The sequence below is a fragment of the Mus caroli genome, unplaced genomic scaffold (assembly GCF_978045245.1).
Source record: "Mus caroli unplaced genomic scaffold, Mus_caroli_1 scaffold_3, whole genome shotgun sequence".
NCBI lineage: Eukaryota > Metazoa > Chordata > Mammalia > Rodentia > Muridae > Mus > Mus caroli.
Window position 1 is genome coordinate 92,998,328 of NW_028227258.1, and position 24,363 is coordinate 93,022,690.

Here is a 24,363-nt window from a genome sequence, read left to right on the forward strand (position 1 = left end):
CTACTGTCATGTGACTGCAGAGCAGGTCATGAGCTGGATCCTCACAAAAGCCACTCCATCCTCCTGTTTAATTCATTCCATACGCACTCACTGGGTACTACTATCTAGTGCGTACCTGACACTCACTCCGCTTACACTACTGCTCCTTGTCTGTGAGCCCTAAACCCTGATCCCCATGGTAACCTACAAAAAGGAAATTAGCATAATAAATTCACATAATCCCCAATTAAAACTGACCATCAATGACTGGTTTCATTTGACTGGCTATAGGGGGAGACAGGCAAATAGCTTTTCTTAAAGCCATGCTAATCACTAACATATACATGATAGAAATAACAGATGCCACAAACCCCAAAATATTTTTTGGCATAAAAAACAAATCATATAGCTTCTAAGGGTTTCACTGCCAAAAGGTTTGTCTCTAATTTACCATGCAGAGTCATTGGCATTGGACCATAGCCACAGTTACAATGTAAAGAAGGGCGTCAGACAGCCACGAAGGGAGGCTGGTGGCAAAGGGGGGGGGGTAGCAGGCAGCAGATGGAGGGTACCTTACAGAAGGGAGGTTAACAAATATCTTACAGAAGCTAAATTTAGGCCTTGAACACAGCTACACAAACAGTTGCTTTACATTCTCACTCTATGACTGTTCCCTGCTTTTAAACCCCTCAAAGCATGACTTAACACCAGCCACAGCAGACCATACAACTTCAAAGGCACAACTAGAAATTCCTTTGCTTCCCCAACATTACTTCCTTGAGAGCGCTTCTGGTTAGAAGAGATAACACAGCCCAGCTTTGATTAGGGGTCTCTGCCAACTTGCTGTATTAAAGTAGCCAGGCTAGGGGCTCTTATCTTTGCTTTCAGTCATGGGACGTTCCTTGTACACAGAGCTTCGGGCAAAAGCAGAGATACAGCAAAAAGTCCCTGGTCCCCTTGTCAGTCAGAGTGTCTATTTGCACACCGCTGACCTTAGGTAGAATACCTAATGGTTCTTGATTTCTCAGTTCATTTGCAGACATACTATGTGCTATGAGGCATCCTGGGAGCATCTATGATTATTTATAGGGCTATACCAAGCTCCTTGGATTATATCTGAAATGAAAACAAGCATAAGTGCTTTGCCACCTTAAGGAACTCCCTCCAGCAACCCAGGCCCTAAATCTGTAATAAGCTGTGCAAGTTGGGGGTGGGGGGGAGGGCTCAAGAGACTGCTATCATGGTGACCCCATTTAAGGTCAGAATGACATCTGGTGGCAGTTCCTTGACTGGACCTACCTCTCACACCCCTAGCGGGGGGGGGGGGGGTGTCTGTGTGAGTTATGCATCTGCAGAGAAAAGAAACAAGGATGCATGAAAGAATAGGACCAGATATGACAGTGGAGGAGACTCTCAGTCAAGGCCTTGTCTCAGAGGTCCTTGATACAGGACATGTGTTTCTAAGCCCCCTCCCCTCCCCAGAAAAGGGCAGTGGACGGTCTGAGTGGGTTCTGTCTTCTCTTCCCAGAAACAACTGTTCAACCCAGGAGCAGACACCTCTGTGTAAGTCATTTCCTCCTCTCAAGTGCCTGCTTCTCTTTCACTGATAATTACATTTGAGGTTACTACAGAAGTTGGCTGGTGTAACTAAACCTCAGGGTCCTCTAAAAACAGGGTAGCATCATTTTTATCTCATTAAGGCACAGATCTGAGGACTTCCTGAGATGATGAAGTTAAGGACTTGGTACTCTGCTTCCAGTCACGGCAGATTATTTTTGCAGTAATACGTGCATGCAAAGAATCATTTCCTAAATGCATTACAGCCAGCATGGAAATTTAAGGTTACAAACGTTACTGTTAAGGACCAATTTAGAGCAGTATGCCAGCCTCCAGTGAATCACTCCATCACTCGAAAACTTCAGGATCCCCATTTCCAACACCCACCCGCAGTGTGAGTGCAACTGGAATTCAGAGTTCAGTCTTAACACATGCAAATGTAGTGCTTTTAAGTGATGGTTCTCAGTAAGCCTGGTAAATCAGACCTGCAGAGCAGCCACTGCAAAAAAATGGCCATGACTGCTTCTCATTTGAAAATAGCATGTGGTTTTCATACTTGGAATTGTTAAGAGCAGATCTCAATGACCAGGGATGGCTTCTTGATTTTTCTCCTTCCTGCACATCGAGCTGTTTGCACAGATGCAGTCTGCTATGAAAGGGAACGGAAGCAAACAGGAGCAAACAGTCACTTTGCACATTTCTTGCTCAGCTAGGTAATCTGAAGCCACAGCCCTTCCTCAACGAGGCTTTAAGCCAGGAAAAAGCTGACAGAACAAGAGATATAAAAGGAAGTCTAAATGTGACATATTTCCTATCACCCATATAAGTCATCTAAGTTCATATTTTAGGCTCACTTTGCAAAAATCTCACAGCTGACCTGTTAACTCATGGCAACATTACCTACCCTGTTAGAACACACCTGGCATGAGTTGCTGTGTGTAGCATTTAGCTGAAGGCATATATGTCAGAAACTCGAGCGGGCCTTACAATAGCATGTTGGCCAAATACCACCTAACCTGAGGACACTGCGTTTCTGTAGCATGCCAGTTTACGTAAGCTCTATTATATGTCTTCCTAACAAAATACGGGAGGTTTAGGGTGACTTCCACATCTGAAAGTTGTCCCATCATTATCAGGATAGATTTGGTTGGCTCCACTTTCTTCGCCCTGATCTAGAGCCTTCAAACAGGAATGACCTCCTTTCTGGGCCAGACTCCCTTTCCATCCTGAGATTTTTCACATCAGAAAGAGATCCAGAACATCTAAAAGTTCTAATGTCCTTATCAAATGTAACATTACCCACACTGATCCTGAACCGCCCCAGAATATTACATTACTTGATGTCTACAAAATTTTCAGGCTTCAAATAGTTTTTCCTTGGTTTCCCTCACAGCCTACAGCCAAGCTCTGTAGGAACAAAGTGCGGGTTCTGAAGAACGAGAGTCCTCCTAAAATAAACGTCTTTCATCATTCCAGTGGGTAAGAAACAAACAAAATGCAAGCTGGAAATGGAGACTTTCACTAGGACACTTGCAGATAACCTCGGGCCCCTTCTGCACAGTAGCTCTCGTCATGGGTGGTGGGCACACAGGCCAGCCAGGTGGTATGTTCCATCTGCGATCTCTGTGTGAAGATGTCAGGAGGGAACTACTCAGAGGACTTCCTACTTGGCGTCTCAATGCACTTCCATGGATTTTGATAGAAAGGACTCTGTGGACACCCTAAGGTGTCATCAGATGCCATCCTGTCCCACGTTCCTGAGTTTGTGGCCAGCCTCACATGCATTTAAAAGTGAGAGGTGACTGAAGGAGAAACGGCCATTTTCCCAGTTGACTGCTTTACCACTTAGCTTTCTAGCACTGTCTCTGTATTCTCCAACCTGAGGTGATGTGGAAGCAGTAGGGAAGGAGGAAGGCCATTTCCAAAGCATCACTAGTGTGAGCCCATTTAAGAACCCAACCGCATTGACTGCCTAATAACCTAAAACTCGCTAAACTCAGGGCAGGCACATTTTCTAAGTCCTCTTGAATGATCTAGAACTTCCAGACCCAGACCCCTTCACTAGAACAGCTTCTGAATCACCGCCCCCCCACCCCAAATCACAAAATACAATACGACTTTAAGAAAGGTTGTTTAGAATAAAACATCCAGAAACTATCTTCAATGGAAGTAAGCAGGAAAGACCCATCCTAATGGCCTCTGTACTGTGAGTCAGTTTCCCAGCTGACTTTGAGGGAACTGCCACACTCTCACCACCAAGTGTTATTTCATGTGTCCATGAAATCTTGGAAGGCACAGTACCTTCAGTTATAAAATAAGCATCCAGTGGGCACAGAATGAATAAATGGCTTTTAGGTGAACTTTTTCTTTCCTGTGTATGATTACTTTTTAATGAATGAATGAATAAATTTTATTTTAATGTGTGTGGGGGGGGTCTTCTGCTTGTATCTTAATTTGAGCACCATGCACACCCAGTGCCAGTGCCCATGGAGGCCAGACGAGGGGTGATGGAGGGAGCTGCTGTATGAGTGTTAAGAACCAAACCTGATCCTCTGCAAGAGCAGTGAGTGATCTTAACAAACCAAGCATCATCCCAGACTCCAACAGGCTGAGTGTAATAGACCACCAACTCTCCTGAACTTGCTACCAACCATCTCTAAGTTAATTCTACGGCAATCCTTGAATGGCATTAATATCGATCTAGAAGAGAAGAAACTGAGTACAGTTAGGAGTTTAGGCACCAAAACCCAAGCCCAATAGTTAGGCAGCCAAGGACATAACCCCAAATCTCACTGGTGAGCTGCGTCCAACCTCGCTTTATCAGATGCTCTATGAGGTACCACCTACAGTGAGCTGAGCCCTCCCACATCAATCAGTCATTAAGAAAAGCCAGACAGCTAGACCTTATGAAGGTATTTCCTCAACTGAGGCTCCTACCTTTCACTCGACTCTAGCTTGGTTAATTTGACATAGAACTAACCCGAACACCTGACTACTCACAAACCCTTCATTACCCATTGAGCTTTAACTTCTGGGGCCTTTAACTTCTGAGGACTCCTGTCTTTTAAGGCTAAAATTGCATTTGTCTTGCACAGTGCCTGACATATGGATAGTTCTAAAAATACTATTACATAATTCTGCTTGCTGTCGATTCCAAAAATACATAAATCCTTTAGATTGCACTGCTGTGGGAATCACGAACATGACCAAGTTTACTTACATCATTGTAAATGTTGAGGTTGTACAGCCCAGGGGATATGGAGGAGTGTAAGAGCTCACCTACCTCCAAAAGCCTTTAGGCCTAGAGGGAACTCAATGATATAAGCTAGGCCCCAGAAGTTAAAGCTCAATGGGTAATGAAGGGTTTGTGATTAGTCACGTGTTCGGATTAATTCTATGTCAAATTGACCCAAGCTAGAGTCGAATGAAAGGTAGGAGCCTCAGTTGAGGAAATACCTTCATAAGGTCTAGCTGTCTGGCTTTTCTTAATGACTGATTGATGTGGGAGGGCCCAGATCACTGCGGGTGGTACCGTCCCTGGGCTGGTGGTCCTGGGTTCTATAAGAAAGCAGGCTGAGCAAGCCACAAGGAGCAATTCAGTAAACAGCACTCCTCCATGGCCTCTGTAGCACCTCCTACCTCCAGGTTCCTGTCCTCTTTGACTTCCTGTCCTGACTTCCTTCAGTGAGGAATAGTGATATAGCAGTGTCAGCCAAACAAACCCTTCCCTCCCCAGCTTGATTTTTGGTCATGATGTTTCATTGCAGCAATAAAAACCCTAAGACAGCAGAACTTTGTAATGTGGAAAAATGTAAATCCACAGACTTAAGTCATAGAAGACTGAGAAGACACAATAAAACAGGTTGTATGAGAACCATCTAGGTAGCTAAGACTCTACCTGATGTCACATGGAAATCTCTGGTCATGAATAGCTTCTGTATATGCAGAAATAGCTCTGAATTATGTGGTATTTGATAACTTTCTCTGACAGTGCTTCGCCATGCTCTGGGTCTTTGCAGCTCTAACACTAGAACTGACTAAACTGCCTGGTCATGACAATTCTTAATTAACAGAAACACCAACTGCTTTCCTTAAATGGATTTGTATTTTTATGTCCTAGATGCTCAAAAAGTTTTGAAATATGACAAACATTTTTAAAAAGCAATTTCCCATTCAGTAATCTACTCACTTCTGGCATTTTATGTTATTTAAAGCATAAGTTTAAACATGATTGTTGTTGTTATTTATTAGATCTGAATGTATTATGATTTACAAACCAGTGATATTTAAAACCAGACAATTTAAATAAAAGGGAAATGAGATTTGTTAAATTTATGAAAATAGCTGAAATGCTTTATTATCTCTGTAGATAAGATCAGAGATAACTTAAAATTAATATTAAACTTGGGGCACGAGGGATGGCACAGTGGTTGAGAGTACTTGCTGCTCTTGTAAAGGATACTGGTTTGTTCCCCAGCACCCACACAGTGGCTCAAAGCTGTCTGTAAATCCAATCCCAGAGGATCTGATACCCTCTTTAAACTTCTCTGGATACTGCACACACACAGTGCACTGACATACACCCAGGCAAATCATGCTTACACATAAAAATTTAAAAATTTACCTAGCTATAAGTAAAAGAGAAGACACTAAAATTGGAAGTTTAAAAAAAAAAGGCTTTTTAAAAACCCCTAGACTTTGAAGATTGCAATGAAAGTCACATAGACAGCCAGCCACACGCACACACACACACACACACACACACCCCTAAAGACCTTTAAAAATCAAAATAAAACCTCCAGTTCTTCCTCATCCCATCTCTGACTCAGTCATCCTCATGTTTAGTCTGCTGATTGCCCAGTCAGTATGGCTGGAATCAATGAATGGCATATCTGCAGGCTCTACCACAATTACGCAGGAGGAAAGATCAAATAGCAATCGGTTTTTGTTGCCTTTGTTTTTTGACATTCTTAGACACATACTACAGTGAAGAACATGGACTGTCTAAACATCAGGAACTTCAATAAACTTTGCTTAGTGAGATCGAACCCAATTTTCTGTGTCTAGCAACACTGGAAGAAGAAAATAGTGCTTCATAGATTTCAGATACAGACTAAGCAAGATAAGGCTGGAAAGAGGAATAAAGATGCAAGACAATATGATCACAGTCTATGTCTCTCAGGTGTGGTCGGGCTGCCGCAGGGGGCTTGATGTGCACATTTTCATGCTGAAACTGGACCATGCAATAGTAAGTTTCTAGCATATGAGAAAAGTCTGGGCACAGTCTTTAGAACCAGCATTTTGTGAGAGAGACTCTGACCACATCCTCCTACTCTGTGTGTGTGTGTGTGTGTGTGTGTGTGTGTGTGTGTGTGAACACACACACACACATAGAGATTTAGGTAAGGAAAAGTAAACATTTGTGTATGTATGCGTGAAGTCTATCTGGCAGGATACATAAAATCCTAAATCCTTAAACTGCAGAACATGTCATGATAGCTTTTGGAAGACAATACAGATGACAGAGAATTTAATGTAGCAAGGTATGGAAATCAAATGCATAAGTGCATCTGGTGAGTTCAGCTGTCTCATGGCAGCGCGAAGTCCAGCCTTGAAGGATAGGGAATCTTTCGGTGCACCCATAAATCCAAGTTCTTTTGAGCAGAGAAGGCAAACAGGGTTTTGATCTCGGGCTTTTCTCATTTAGCTCCCACTGTTAAACTCCGTTTTAAAGGCAGAGGCACTTTGAGGAGGTGAAATCCTGGGATGAGAAAGAAAGAGGCCGGTACTTTAGAGTTTGGAGTCTTGGCCCTTATTTGTCAGAGAACTGTAGATTTCTGAGAAAGATAGCCACAAATGGATGCACTGGTTGGCTCTAGAACATTCTACTTGAGTCTGGTACTGTGTGATACACCTTCTGGGATGAGGACTATGGGGCAGGCACTTTGGGAAGCTGCCCACCTTCACAAAGTACACTGCCATTTTGGCCTTGTCAAAGAATCGGAAGTTACAATAACTGATAGTGGCCTTCTCCCTAAATTCCCACAATTCACTTATGTCACCCACTGACAGGTGTCATAGCGGAAGTTTGGTGGTGGGAGACTCTGATAATGAATGATATTAGGTTTTCATGAGCAAGAAAGGCTTTAAAGTTGATTTAGCCTGAGCAACAACAACAAAAAAGACAAGTGCTAAGCGCAGAGCAATTTAGAGTAGCTACTTGCTACCTTTCCACTGCAAAACGGGGCAAGGGCAAGTGCATGACCCCTCCCCGCCTTTTTGAGACAGGATTTCATGGGACACCTCCTACCTTAGCCACCCATGAGCCCACCATGCCCACCTCATGATCTGTATTCTCTTTCTAACAGGATATATTTCAACACTGTAAGAAAAAAGTATCTTAAAGCTAAGCTTTTGTTCAACAAGCAATACAGTACATGTAAGGTCTTCTTCCAATGAGCAGCAGGCCAAGGACAAGCAGACCTGTGACACCACTGGGTAATGTCGGGGAAGATGTGTGTATATTTTTATCTTTAAGGTTCTCAACCTTCCTAATGCTGTGACTCTTTAAGTCAGATCTTCATGTTGTGCTGAGTCCTAATCGTAAAATTATTTTCATTGCTCTTTCATAACTGCAATTTGCCATTGTTATAAACTGTAATGTAAATATCTGATATGCAGAAGGTCTTAGGAAATCCCCTGTGAAAGGAAGGTCGTTTGACCCCTGAAAAGGTTGTTTGACATCCCGAGGGGTCATAATCCTCAGGCTGACAACCACTGCTTTAAGGCAATGCTACTCAAATGGACACAGTTTAATCATGTATTGTGTGTGTGTGTGTGTGTGTGTGTGTAAGAGAGAGAGAGAGAGAGAGAGAGAGAGAGAGAGAGAGAGCAGCTCTTAAGCATCTCATTTAGGAACTCAAATGAAGAAGAAACAGAAGGGTACGGGTATGGGGATGTTAGCATTCTGTTTACTCCACCCCAGTTACCTGGCAACAGCCAGGTATGCTCCACTCCACAGTTACCTGGCAACAGCCAGGTAAGCCTGACCCAGTATAAAAGGGGCTGCTTGCCAGGTAACTGTGGCTCTCTTGTTCCTTTCTTGCTCTCTGGGTCTCTTGCTCCCTTGCTCTTCCCTTCCCCCATCTCTCCCCATTCCTTCCCCCTCTCTCTCCATGTGCTCATGGCCGGCCTCTACTTCTCTATTCTCTCTCTCTCTCTCTCTCTCTCTCTCTCTCTCTCTCTCTCTCTCTCTCTCTCTCTCTCTGCCTCTACTACCCTCTTAACTCCCCTCCCCATGCCCTGAATAAACTCTATTCTATATTACACTGTCATGTAACTGGTCCCTCCGGGGGAAGGGATGCTTTGGCATGGATATGCTGAGACATCCCCTTCCCCCATACCTGACTACACCTCCATTGAACACATCCCCCTATTTCTCTTTATATAAACACATTGGTGGACATACAATGAGATCAGATAGAGAAAAGAACAAGGTTTGCTTAGAAAACTTTTGCTGCGACAGAGTTCAGATCCTAAAAGAAACTGGCTCAATCAGACTCTTCATGTGGTGTTTAGTGAGATCTACCTCAACCAACAGTATTGATGGTATGATTGGCACTCAGGCAAATAGAGGAATTCAAAGCCATCATCCTAGTCCGAGATACTGCAAGTTCTTCATTAACCATGTGAGTGTTTTACTCCCTGTTCTAAACACTAAACGTGGTCTCCTGTCATTTGGATGGATTTCCAAGTCAAAACGATATGAGTGCAGCACTCTGAAGTCCGATGCGATTACCTCAAGCCATTTTCCTCTATGCCAATTTTTTTATCACTACCAACTTTGTCCCCACTGAACTATTTCTATTTTCTGGATTAAAATTTTCTGCAAAACACATAGTTTTATTAGTAATTAGATCAGTTAAATAACCCACATTGTTAGACTCAAATTGGCAGTGGTTATTAATGGTTCACTGAAACATCACTTTCCAAGGAAGTCTCACCTATCCTAGGCTGGATTTGAACTTGCCATGTAGCTCAGGGCAGCCTTGAACTCCCTTTGCCTTCATCTCCTGAATGTTGATGTTGTAAGTATATACTACCACACTGGGTTTATGTCCTGCTGGAGACTGAACCCAGAGCTTCATGCATGCTAAACAAGCCCTCTGCCACCTGAGCTACATACCTAGCCTTCCAAAATAATTTTTAGGTAATAAGAATATCCCCTATTTAATTCTATATTTGTTGTGAATATTTTTATACAAAATGAAGATGCAGAAGGAAAGAGACATTTATTTTTCTATTATATTAGAAAACATGTTTTTAAAACTTTTCATATTGTTCTATTTTCCAAACCTTAGATATTCCTGACCCTACTCTGAACTCATATTGGCCATGATGCTTTATGATATAAATTTCCATACAGATTAGAGCACAAAATTCTGAGAAGGTTCCTGCAGGCTGCATTTTCTAAAGTGCTGCACAGGTATTGGCTTCCCACGAGTTACTCTGGGATTAGTTTAAATCACCAAATGATTGCGAGTGCCATGCTAATACAAGCAGAAGGTGACAGAGGGGAGACGGCTGAGCCAGACTTACAGAGAAAAGATGGCCATAAGCAGGTAAAAGGAGACAAATTCAACATTTCCCAGATGCTCCAAATATTCAAGGTGTAATGGATTCGGTCTGATTGTTTTGGTTTGAAATCTATCTGGAATCTTATCATAAACAAAGAACCCACAGAGCAAAGGTGAGGTGATGTCTACTTCATATTTCAGGCCATTACCTGTCGGGATGCGCTGTCATGAGGAATGTTCTAGGGTCCGCTGCGGCTTGCTACCCCTATATTACTGGGTCTTCTATTGGCCTCACTGAGAAATAATATCATTTTTCAGGCAGTCTTCTGTAGCCTGCTGTCAGTGCGTATGTGTTTGAGGGTCCCTCTCCACCTGCCTTTTTGTGTTTAATAGCTTTCGACACAGAAAAAAAAAATCACGAAGGTTATGGGAATGGTCTTTAATGTAAGAGCACATAGGGAATGGTCTTTAATGTAAGAGCACATAGGGAATGGTCTTTAAGGTAAGAGCACATAAGCTCTAGATGAGGCTGGAAGAATCCTCCCGTGTCTAAAGCAGACGAAGGGAGAAGAAGATGTATGTTGTCTGTTTAGTCACCCAGGGATAACTTCCCCTCCTGTTTATTGATTTGTTATATTCAAGGTAATTAAAGCCAAAATGAGAAGTCTAGGAAGGCCAGTAATTTCTAAAAGTAGAAACACTTTCCCTGACATGTTACACAGAAACTTAATTCTAGGTACATCCATCCATCCAACCAGACAGAGCAGGCTATTTATAAAGCTACTTGACTAGGATTCCTTTAATACTTATAATACCTTTAAGCAACAGTGGAATGCAAGACCAAACCTGTCCCACTAAGCTACTTGTTTGTGTGTGTGTGTGTGTGTGTGTGTCTGACTTCACCGAACCAAGTACTTACTGTCTTGTAAGCCCCTCAGTAATAGCCACTGATCTATGACGTTGTGACAGACCAGAGACGAATGACCTTCACCAGTCTTAGCTCTCTGTCAACTTCAGCAGCTCTTTGCCAAGCTTCTGTGCCTACTTTCTTCCCGAGAAACTTTAGCTTGAAACAAAGCACAGAGATGGCACTACTCTCGGGCTGCTCTGTCTCCCACCCTGTCTTCCTCCACCACGGCCAAGGGACACCCCCACCCCACCTGAAGTGTTAGCCCTGTGTGTGGTTTTGCTTCACATAACAGCTTCTCATTGTTTGTTATGGCAGGGATTGAACTCAGGGCCTTACTGCATGCTGGGCAAGTGTTCTACCAGAGATCTATACAGACAGCCTGAACAGCAAGTTGTTTCCATTGCTTTCAAAGTCAAGTTGGGCTGAGGAAGTGGCCGAGTGGGTAAAGCCTGATACTGGAACCCACATGAGACCAGATACAACAGTGCACATCTGGAATCCCAGCCCGCCTAGAGGACAGGAGGCAAAAAGAGGAAATCTTTGCAGGCTGCAGCAACGGCTAGAGGCTGTCTCACAAGAAAAAGTTGAGGCCAGCCACCCAGACTGTCCTCTGATCCACCCATGCCAAAATGGCAGGCACAGCCTTGCACCAACATGAGAGAGCCCCCAACTCATTTTTTATAAATTAAAGTTGCTCTTAGAAAAGGACTTGGTGTTATGTACTTCAAAGTTACTTTCAAATTGACAGTGGTCTCTATCTTTCCTATTTGAAGGCCTGACCCTGAAGCTCCACTGTCTTAACCATGCACATTTTCAACCCACATATGTTGCTCAGAAATGGAACAAGAAGCATATGGAGGTAGAGCAGTAGCTAAACTTAGAATCGCGCTTCTCAAGGGGGTTGCAGAGGGAAACATTTAGTTAGAATCTAAATCGGTACTCAACTGGCAGATGTCTAAAACAAACAAACAAAAAACCCAAAGAATTTAAAGTAGATTTCAGAGCAAAGAGCTAGGTAGGCAGGCGTCATGACTAAAATTGGAGATGTCGAGTTACGGATGACAACAGGAATATTTTCATCAGTTTCCTCTATGACATTTGCCAGGGGGCATTGCCATCCCCACAGTAATGACAGCAATGCTCCGAACTTGATAATTGTGTAGTGAATGTTCCGTAGATTTGTACATAAAACTACCACCACACTGTAACCAACAATTCCCATCGGTTCTATGTGACACACACCAGTATTCACTAATGTCTCCCAGCATGGATCTTTATAACCTAAGAGAAGGCCTAAGACGCCCAAGAGTGATGTCCTGGCACTGGTGGGATTTCAGCCCCTCCAATATGTCTCCAACATCCCTCGACAGCTTCCTCTTGGTTTTTTTTTTTTTTTTTTTTTTTTTTTGGTTTTTCGAGACAGGGTTTCTCTGTGTATCCCTGGCTATCCTGGAACTCACTCAGTAGACCAGGCTGGCCTTGAACTCAGAAATCCACCTGCCTCTGCCTCCCAAGAGCTAGGATTAAAGGTGTGCGCCACCACTGCCCGGCTCCTCTTGGTATTTTTATTCATACTTTTAAATACTTTGCTCTCTCTATACAGAAGCTTTTTAGCATACATCAGTAGGTATGGCCAAATAGGTATAGAAAAAGATCACTGTTCAAACCAGGCAGATCAATTCTGAAATCCCAGCTTGGGGGAGTGGGGGGAGGGGGGCTGAGGCAAGAGAATCATAAGTTCAAGGCCAACCTGAGCTACATGGCAAGCCTCTGTCTCACATAAAAAGGAGAAAAAAAAGAGTTGAGGAGATGGCTTATTGGGCAAAACACTTGCTGTACAAGCAAGAGATCCCACAACCCATCCAAAATTAAGCCAGCTGTGGAGGCACATGGCTGGAATCCCAACACTGAAGGTTGGTGGTTGTGGAGTAGAGGCGTGGGGGGGGGGGGGTCCCAGGGACTCACAGGCCAACCAGTGTACTCAACAGGTGAGGTTCAGGTTTAGTGACAGACCCTGCCTCAAACAAACAAAACCCAAACAAACCAGAGTGTGATAAAACCTGACATCGTTCTTGTGCCTCTACATGCACAGGTGCACATACCCCAGCACACACACACACACACACACACACACACACACTTATTTTGTACCAACTCTGAAGGATTTCCTCATAGAACACATAGATAACATTGCAGGGTTAATGTCTAGGCAAGTGCTCTGTAAATGCAACTCCAATATGCCTAATGGCTTACTTCCTGACCTGTGTGAGACAGGGAGCCATGAAGCCACGGATGTGCTCGGGAATGGCAGATTGAGATCCTCTGTGTAACCACCTGCCTGAATTATAACATTAGGAAGCACTGAAACAGCTTTAGCCTGGCCCTGGAAGGAAGGGTCTTCGTTGACCGAAAATTCCAGATAACTTCTGAACACCACTAGCAACATCATTCAGGGTTTCCCACCCACTGCTGTTTTGCATTTAACACAGATTAATAAAATAAACCAAGGAAGTCTTTCCTAGTAGCTTCTCTATTCTCTGCAAAGATACAAACTGCCCCTACCCCTACCCCCACACTCTGGAAGCAGAATAATTGGCTCTGCTATAGGATTAATGACAATGTTCCACATGTTAGTAAAGGAATGGCTAGAGAGCTTGGGTCCATTCTACATTCGTCTTCTGGATTCCTCTACACAAGTTGATGCAGGTCTAGTTAACCTCTAAGCTAGTCCTCTGACATGTGACAAGTCTGGTGAACGCTAGAGAGCAATGTTAAAGATTTGTCAGGAATTCAGGAATAAAAAAATGGAGGGCTGGACCTAGCAAACGGGCCCGAGGACACTTAACGTCTACTCCATCAATCAGAAGGATGGAGAAGGACTTACAAGTAGCTCAAGTCAGCCTAGTAGAGCTCGGTCCCAGAGGGCTTTAGGATCAGTCCAGCAACCACAGAGATGCACAGATGTAAGGCCAGCCTACAGAATTCTCTGCAAAGCCTTTGGCAGTGTTTGATGGCTGTGGGTAAGGTTTTGGGTCCAGCTTGGTCATTTTTCAAGCTCTACATCCAAGACACATAATCTATTCTAGGTCTCATCGCTCTGACAGCCGTATCTACTCTACAATATTATTTTTTTAGCAAGATTTCTTACTGGTGGTCGTACAAATCTGACAGCAGGATGAAGCCATTGGTTTTGGAAGTGGACCACTGTACTAAGGTCAATACATTCCAAGTTGTTCACGAAGCAAGCTGAAGAGCAAGTGCCTCTCAGCACAGGGAAATAGAGGCTAACTTGTTCTGCCCGGTCGTGCACTTTAATCTTTTAATAGGATACCAAAAGCCAGTGTTAGGAGACTTACAGGAACAGTGTTATGGTTTGATGTAAAACGTCCACACCGGCTTGTGCGTTTGAATATCTTACCCCAGCTGCTCATGCTGCTTGGAAAGAGATGGGTCACTTAGTAGGCCTCTGATGGTAAGAGCCCAGCTCTGGCTTCTGAAAGTCTCTGCTTCTAGATTTGCAAGTTCCTATGGCCCTGGGCACAGCCACTGCACCCGCCATGCTTTGACGGACAGGGTCCCCAGCTCAGAGCCCCAAAGCCTCTCTCAAGTTGCTTCTGCCTGGTGTTCTGCCACAAGGACAAGCAACTCTCCCACAACGGTATTTCCAAATCTCAGTTCTTGAATGAGATTGAGAAAGTTTGTTTTTAGTTTCAAAAGAAATAACTTGCCACAGTAGATATCAATTTAATGGCCAGTTACAGCCTGCAGACAAACTACCACATTTAAAAATACCTCTTTTCCAGTTGAAGAAATAACTCCACAGTTAAAGAGCACTTGTTGCTCTTGCAGTAGACTGGGGTTCGGTTCTCAGCACCCACATCAGGAGGCTCACAAGTGCTTATAACTCCAGCTCTAGGGGATCTATCGCCTACTTCTGGCCACTGCAGACACTTGAACTCATGAAGAAACATAAATAAATAAACACTTCTCATTTTTTTCTGAAAATATATAATCACAAAAACTACAACTCTGTAAAAAGTCACAGCATATGCAGTTGTCAAGAAGTTATTTAAAAATACACACACTTAGGATTAAATATTTAGAAAATAATTTACTTTTAAAAGTAACAAAAACCATAACAATGATAAGAAGTCTCACCTCTGAATGCATGTTTAAATTGAGAAACTGTAGTAATACTTATTGTTGTGGCCATACTTACAATGTTTTTTTGTTTTTGTTTTTTTTGTTTTTTTTTTTTTTTTTTTTTTTTTTGCTTTTGGTGGTGTTAGGGATCAAACCCAGGGCTTTTTGCACTCTATCACCAAGCTATTCCCCTGCCTCACACCTCAGAGGTTCAATGTTTTGAAAGACTAGCCAGGCTTTTTTACCACTCTTGACTTGAAGAGACAAATGGTTACTACTGCTGACAGGGTGTGACACTCTGTGACAAGGCCCATCACAGCACACCAGGGATCCTTTAGCCCCAGCATCAGTCCTCTTCCTAGGACTCCAGGGCATTGACTGGCAGGCAGCATTGCCTTGGCTCCATGAATTTGCCTTCAGAATCTCAGGGGGTTCAGAGTAACTCCTGTAAACATTGTGGCCTCTCCAACCCACCCACAAAAACAGAATTTAAAGTTCCTGCAGGGGGACTAATTTACAAGTTGCTATAAACACAGTTGTTAAGTTGCTTAAACAGAGCTCTACTGTTGACTTCTCAAAACCTCATTAGCTTCTATGAGGACTACAGTCCTGATTTTCCTCTTAGCTCTTTGATCTCGATTTTCTTTACAGCCCTTTATACAACTTCTCCTTAAATGGTTCTTGCTTTGGCCCTCTTTCTCACTCTGAGCTCCCTCCATGGAAAAGAGCTCATTTATCCTCACAGCTTTAAAAATTACCTTACGTTCAGTGCACCACGGTGGCAAAGAGCAGCCTTCTCTGTAGCAAGTCTGCAGTCTGTTCCCTGAGTGCATTTCCAGAGGGACCCTGGAGATGGTCCTTTCCAACAGATGTTCATGTCTGTGATCTCTCACTGTTTACAAGTTAGTATCCTGATAGGTATGTGTGGCTAGTGCCTTTGGGAAGCCCCAGCGCGCATTGTGGTAGCACACACTGGCCAAGCTATTGGGTCTACCACACAAGCTGTAGAACAAAGATCACGAGACTGAGGACCTAAACCGGCACAAGTTCAAGAGCCTGGCTGACAGATGGTCCATATCTCAAAGTAGTGCTGTATCAAGTTTACCATGAACTTGAAGCCCTAGTAGCTGGGGAGAGTCCATCACAGAAGGCAGTAGAGGCAACACAGCCCTAACTGTCGCCCCCTGGTGGGTTTTGTGGTCATAATGGCTTCTCCTGTGCTTCGCTTCCTGGGGGCACATTCACTAGCAAATCCTACTTCCTGGCTTCAAAAAACTACCTTCAGGTGGACGTGTCTGTTTTGGATTTCTGTTCTAAGACCCAGACAACTTCTTGCGTTCCTGATTAAAATAATCATCTATATGTGACAAAAGTCCTAATAACCTCAAATTTGATTAGTTTAAAACTGAACTTTTAAACTTTCTTCCAAGATCAGATCTCCTTTCTGTATTGCCTCTTAGTCAGTGGTAGCATCTTTTAGCAGTTCCCCCTCCCTCTCCCCATGCCCTCATCTCCCCTACAATATTGCCAAAGGCCCTTCTGCATCGTCCTCTTCAACAAGTTTATCCCTTGCGACACAAGTATTTGTCTCTCTTCTCAAGAGAATCTTTATAAGCTATGTAGGAAAACATAAAGTTGTTTTCCAGCCTTTCATTCTGAGGTAGTGTCTATCTTTTTCTCTGAGATGAGTTTCCTGTAAACCTAGGATAGCAAAAACTCTTCTCAAGGATAAAAGAACCTCTGGTGGAATCACCATGCCAGACCTAAAGCTTTACTACAGAGCAATTGTGATAAAAACTGCATGGTACTGGTATAGTGACAGACAAATAGACCAATGGAATAGAATTGAAGACCCAGAAATGAACCCACACACCTACGGTCACTTGATCTTCGACAAGGGAGTTAAAACCATCCAGTGGAAGAAAGACAGCATTTTCAACAAATGGTGCTGGCACAACTGGTTGTTATCATGTAGAAGAATGCGAATCGATCCATTCCTATCTCCTTGTACTAAGGTCAAGTCTAAGTGGATCAAGGAACTTCACATAAAACCAGAGACACTGAAACTTATAGAGGAGAAAGTGGGGAAAAGCCTTGAAGATATGAACACAGGGGAAAAATTCTTGAATAGAACAGCAATGGCTTGTGCTGTAAGATCGAGAATTGACAAGTGGGACCTCATGAAACTGCAAAGCTTCTGCAAGGCAAAAGACACCATCAATAAGACAAAAAAACCACCAACAGATTGGGAAAGGATCTTTACCTATCCTAAATCAGATAAGGGTCTAATATCCAATATATATAAGGAACTCAAGAAGGTGGACTCCAGAAAGTCAAATAACCCCATTAAAAATGGGGCTCAGAACTGAACAAAGAATTCTCACCTGAAGAATACCGAATGGCAGAGAAGCACCTGAAAAAATGTTCAACATCCTTAATCATCAGGGAAATGCAAATCAAAACAACCCTGAGATTCCACCTCACACCAGTCAGAATGGCTAAGATCAAAAATTCAGGTGACAGCAGATGCTGGCGAGGATGTGGAGAAAGAGGAACATTCCTCCATTGTTGGTGGGATTGCAAGCTTGTACAACCACTCTGGAAATCAGTCTGGCGGTTCCTCAGAAAATTGGACATAGTACTACCGGAGGATCCAGCAATACCTCTCCTGGGCATATATCCAGAAGATGTCCCAACCGGTAAGAAAGACACATGCTCCACTATGTTCATAGCAGCCCTATTTATAATAGCCAGAAGCTGGAAAGAACCCAGATGTCCCTCAACAGAGGAATGGATACAGAAATTATGGTACATTTACACAATGGAGTACTACTCAGCTATTAAAAAGAATGAATTTATGAAATTCATAGCCAAATGGATGGACCTGGAGGGCATCATCTTGAGTGAGGTAACACAATCACAAAGGAACTCACACAATATGTATTCACTGATAAGTGGATATTAGCCCAAAACTTAGGATATCCAAGATATAAGATACAATTTGCTAAACGCATGAAACTCAAGAAGAATGAAGACCAAAATGTAGACACTGTGCCCCTTCTTAGAATTGGGAACCAAACACCCATGGAAGGAGTTACAGAGACAAAGCTTGGAGCTGTGATGAAAGGATGGACCATCTAGAGACTGCCGTATCCAGGGATCCATCCCATAATCAGCTTCTAAACGCGGACACCATTGCATACACTAGCAAGATTTTGCTGAAAGGACCCAAAGCTGTCTCTTGTGAGACTATGCAGGGGCCTAGCAAACACAGGAGTGGATGCTCACAGTCAGCTATTGGATGTATCACAGGGCTCCCAATGGAGAAGCTAGAGAAAGTACCCAAGGAGCTAAAGGGATCTGCAACCCTATAGTTGGAACAACATGATGAACTAACCAGTACCCCGGAGCTCTTGTCTCTAGCTGCATATGTATCGAAAGATGGCCTAGTCGTCCATCACTGGAAAGAGAGGCCCATTGGACTTGCAAACTTTATATGCCCCAATATAGGGGAATGCCAGGGCCAAAAGAATGGGAATGGGTGGGTAGGGAAGTGGGGGGGCGGTATGGGGGACTTTTGGGATAGCATTGGAAATGTAATTGAGGAAAATATGTAATAAAAAATATTAAAAATTAAAAAAAAAAAGAAAACATAAAGTTCTTAGTGAAGTCCTCAGGAGTGTGACTGACAGCTGAGCCCCTTCTCAAAGCCAACCTCCATCACCTCCTTCGCTGGCCATTGCACTATGCCTGGTCATCCACACCAAGGTTCCCCTTAGCCATCCTCTGCCCTCTCTTTAGGTTTGTATTTTAATTCAGTTGTGCTTTGTGTGTAACATTCCCTAAGCCTCAAAGGATTGCTCCCTTTTTTTACCAGTAGTGTGGTAGTTAAAATCAAGGCTCATCTTGAACAGTAGCACCCCTCGGGTCACTTCCTGCATGCCTGCACCACTGTCCGAACCATAGACGACTACAAGATGCTGTCTATTGTTAAGTGTCTGTGTGTTAACTGCCCACAGAGCACCGTATGCCGTCCATCTCTGCCACGATGAGTACACAAGCCTCTATAATATCTGGGGAATTTGTAACAGTCTTTCCTTCTGTATAATGTTTCTAAATATAAAATGAGAGAGAGAGAGAAGGAAAGGGAAAGGGAAAGAAAGGAACACACCAGGGCAGAGATTAGAGTCTTTCCCCATGTTTTCCTTCAAGTCTGAGTATTTATAAAATAGGATTCAAGGAAATAGGTAAATAATTATCTAGCAAATTACTTGGGGCCAGCATTGCATCCACATCACTGCCAATGTCACATGGATCCATATACCTCCCCAGGAATTAAGATCAAACATTCATAGTAAAGGTGACTCAGCCTGCAGCTCTCACCCCCACAGGACCATGAGCGAGAGACCGAGACTTCGACACACGAGTCTCGGGGCTGAACTTAAGACCCAAATCACAATCACAGTAGACACACTTGCACAGATTCATATCAAACACAAAATTTCCTTTAGGAATCCTCCTCTGCCCTCCTAATATTATTCTCTCTACTCCTCCACTGCCCTTACGCTGAGTGGCTGATCAGCAATAAGTTCTTTGCTTTCTGAACTCTTATTGAGTTTGACACCACCACCACCACCACCAACAACAACAACAACAGGCAAGAGGAGAGAGGACAGAGGAGGGAGGAAGGGGGAGTGTGAAGTCCCTCTCCATGGAGTCTTCCTTGCTGGGCCATAGATGTGGCCCGGTCCCTGTTCCAGCTGAGCTGGTCTTCTCTCCTGGCTTCAGCTCTTCCTGGTTTCTAGTAACTAACTTGATTCCTTCCCTTTCCGAGTGCTTCTTCTGGCTTGGGCCTAACGGGTTCCCATTGTTGCTAGCCCAGGGTGCACTACTATTGTCCTTAACTCTGCCACACATCCATAAAGTCCTTTGCTAGACACAGTGACAATAATTGAGAAAGGAATATAGTGGGATAGCTTATGACAAAGACATTAGATCTTAGCAACTGACAGAAATAGTCTTCTACCCAAGAGGCACGCTGTATTGTCATTTAAGAGAAATGAGGGGCATTTAAAAACATACCATAAAAACTGCATGAAGGTTTGAAATGGTGTTACCATCAGTTCTTGAACATAGATTGCTTCATTATTCTTGGGCTTTTATAATTGTCTTCACTTGTAGAACTCTTGTAGCAGCAATGAAAAGCTTGTTAAATGAAGGTAAATGGACTGAAGTCAATGATGACGTGCTTGGCCCAATCCTCCTCTGTTTATCTTTAATTTTGTCACATCTTTACAAAGCCCCAGAGGGATGGAAACAGCCTTACTCTGAACATAGGCCGAGCTGGGCTTCAAATAAGCTCCGCCCCCATAGTGTGTGATTAAGACCGTGTTCTCCAACTCTTCTCTTTTTAAGGATGTGAGCACACAGTCACATGGTAATCCCTCTGACGTCATGTTAAGCTCTGTATACTGTTTCTTGCACCACCAGGTTTGTTTGTTTGTTTGCCTGTTTTGGGGCACCATAAAGAATCTCTTGAAGTATCCACGGTGCATAAAAGCCTGGGCAGTCAAGCCTAACAGACTAAGGTTTAAATTCCAGAGCCATCATTCCCTATCTGTGGCAATAAGCAAGTTACTCATTTCTCTGAGCTTCCCTTCTCCCATCTAAAATGATATCCTTCCTGCAACAGTATTGCCATGAAGACAGAGAGACAAACAGATACCCTGCACACGTGTTTGTGGATTATGTATACGATTGCCTGCAAAGGCTAGAAAGAGGGTAAAATCCTGGGAACTCCGGTTAGAGATGGTTGTTAGCCAGAATCCAAGGGTACTGGAAACTGCACCTGGGACCTCTGTAAGAACAGTCAGTGTTCTTAACACATAAGCCAACGCTTTAGCCTTCAAGCTCTGTATAAATGGTAATGACGATGTTACTGTCATAAAATTCATTTCATGTCTGATTAGCACCAAAACCATGGGCCTCACCTGCAATGGAACCAAAGCATAGGAAGAAATGGTTCTAGAATACCAAGCTAGCACCTTGCTCAACATCTTGTGCTAGTCCATGATGTTCTCTAAACAAACCCTGTTTAAATGATCAATGGTTTCTAGGCTTCACAGTCTAGGACAGACTTCTAAAGGATAAACAGTAGGCTAAGTATCTTTACTTGTAACAACAGAAAACAATCAAGGCAGGTTGATGAGGTTTGTGTTGTTAAAACAGCTAGGCCAAGCCTGGTAAAAACTCCAGTATTCAGAAGCTGAGGCCTAAGGATGATGCAGAATTTGAGGGCAGTCTGGGCTACAGAATGTGTTCTAAGTCAGCCTGATCTATACAGTGAGACCCTAAATTAAAACAAAACAAAACAAAAATAAAAACCAAAAAACAAACAAACAAACAAACAAAACACCACCAACAACAAAACAAAAAGAAGCAAAGAAAGAGGAAGGAAGGAAGAAAGAAGGAAAAAACTCCCCAACTCCTACTTCCTATTTTAATGAAATTATTTTAAAAATAAAATTGAAAAGGTAGATTTAAAGGTAAGGTAAGGCTGAGAATTGCAATTCTTAAAGAAAAGTTAGAGGCCAGAATTTATATGTCAAATAAGAGTTGAAGGTATCTGGTGTGTCTAAAGACAGCAACAGTTTACTCATATACATAAAATGTAAGAGTTGAAGATAAATTTACTTGAAAATGTATGCTGATTAAAATATTATTAGCACCTTTCTTTTGTCGGCTTCCGTCCTTCAGAGAGCAAAGCAACTCAGTTCTAAAATGCTGAACCATTTCAAATGGAGAAAGCACACACCTTGGTGATACTGTAATTAGCCCTGTGTTGCTGCTGTTGTTAAGTTTGGTCTCCTGGGGTTCAACTCTCTCAGAACAGGGTCATTTGTTTTGTTTTGAGACAGGGTCTTGCCGTGTACACCAGAACCAGGCTAGCCTGGAACTCACTGTAGACCAGGCTGACCTGGGACTCAGATTTGTTTCTGCCTCTGCTCCCCAGTGCTGGGATCAAGGGTGAGCACCACCACACCTGGTTACACTTTGTTCTTATGTAGCATAAACTGACCTGTTCGTTTTGTGCAAGAAAATGGAGTCAGCTGATAAGTGGCTTCAGCTGGCGGGCTTTCCATCGTTTCTGATTTCTAGACAATCTTCGCTTGCTCCGTTCCATCTTAGCTATGAGTGTAGACCGTAAGATGCTTTGGTATCTACTTAATATGCTGTGCTTAATCTCAATGGTTTGCTTCCAAACACCACAATTGATCTGGTTGTTCACCTTCATTCCACTCACAGATACTAAAAAATAAACATTCTTTTAAAAGAAAAGAAAACCTTCAGATATCTCAAAACAACTCATTTTAGGGTTTCTGAAGGTTAAAAAAAAAAAAAGGTTTTCTTCAAAAGTTGCTGAGAAATGGCCTTGGTTTTCTACACTCACAAAAGCCCTAAGTTTTGCATTCTAGAATCCTAGAACCAAATATAAACCACAAAGAAATGCAAAATTATAAACCACAAATGCAAGTTACTTACTGAATAACGAAATGAACACAGAACAGAAAGGTCAATATGTAGCCCTTACATGAGCCACTTTCCACAGTACGCCATTTTGATGCCAGGAGAGAGATCTGATAGCAGATTCTGAAGAGCTCATTCTATTTCTGACCCTGCTTCTAAAGCGTAGAATACAAATGGTGACTTTAAACCTGAATGTTCATGTCCGTTGTCCGTGCTTTAGTAACTTCTGAACCTCTGCTAGTTACTGCAAAGATCAGGAAAATCCTAGAAAGCTATCAAATATCCTCCCGAATACTGAGCTTACAGGAACAACTGAACGAACTGAAGAAAAGTGAGGATTAGTCGTGAAGTCACAGGCTAGCATCCCCTCATAGGAAACAGCACTGTCCTCAACTTTTAGGACCATGGGAATCACCCGCAGCTTGACATTTTGCCTCATCTAAGCCTTATTTGTTATTTAGTTTTCATTTCAAGAACCTATGAAATACCACAGTCCTCCCTTTTGCAAACCAGAATCTACAGTGTCCCGGGGATGCTGATGCTGGTGCAGCTAGCCAGGAAGCCACACTAGGAGATGGTTTAGGGTGGTGGGTACCACATAGCATCCACTCTCCATAGCAGAAGGCAGGCAAGGAGTGCATCATCAGATATTAGACAAACTCCACTCTATTCATGGCCGCCCACCCTCCCCTAGGGAGCAAACATTTTATGTCAATTAACTAGAAAATATTAACTTTTAATGCTCTAGAGATCCTATCATTATACAGTGAAAACAAGGTCCAGTTTTCCTACAAACTTTGAGGGTACGTTTAAGAAAGCTGATGAGGTTTTTGCAGGCACCCTCCCTCACTCACACACACACACACACACACACACACACACACACACTTTTGTTGATTTGGAAGGCTCAGAGAGTAATGGGATTTGCTGCCAAGGCTGACAACCTGAGTTCTATTCCAGAGACCTACAAAGAGAATCTTTGAATCACTCCCATTTTGTACTCTGCCTGCCACACGGGGCCTGTAACATATGTGTACCCACCCGGTAAGTAATGCAGTAACCACTGCACAGCTCATGCAAGTCAAGGCATGAGGCCTGGCCGTCCGTCCTCTTCCAAATGCAGGAATCCTGACTGCAGGGATTCCATGCTAAGTTACTGTGGAAATACAGGCAGCTTTCATGCCATTTTATAGAAACCTGTATCTTGCTTAAGAGTACACAGTGTCTAAGAAACTTAAGGCTGCTGATCAATCACTTGTGTTTCTTTCCTGACATAAAAGCAATACGTGTTAATATTGGAACATATAAATACAGAAACAAATTAAAAAGGCAGTCAAGTCCAACTACAATCCTTCTGCCCCCCAAACAGCTATGAAACTTCTCATGTATTTTCTTCTAGTCTTTGTCAATATCTATAAAGGTTATACCAATAATTGCTTCACATTCATTTTCTCCTTGCTAACCAATTGTAAGAATATCAAGCCAGGCAGTGGTGGCGCACACCTTTAATCCCAGCGCTTGGGAGGCAGAGGCAGGCGGTTCTCCGAGTTTGAGGCCAGCCTGCTCTACAGAGCAAGTTTTACAACAGCGAAGGATACACAGAGAAACTGTCTTAAACAACAACGACAAAAACAAAACCACCCCAAACAAACAAAAAACTACCAAAAAAAA

General features: G+C 43.0%; 1 protein-coding gene and 1 pseudogene across 1 annotated transcript in view; one reads left to right on the plus strand and one right to left on the minus strand.

Annotated features, from left to right (window-relative positions):
- Positions 1 to 24,363, minus strand: part of Ppm1l (protein phosphatase, Mg2+/Mn2+ dependent 1L) — a 256,402-nt gene that overhangs the window by 86,737 nt on the left and 145,302 nt on the right. The window lies entirely within an intron of this gene.
- Positions 6,683 to 24,363, plus strand: part of LOC110290973 (NEDD8-activating enzyme E1 catalytic subunit pseudogene) — a 35,144-nt pseudogene continuing 17,463 nt past the window's right edge.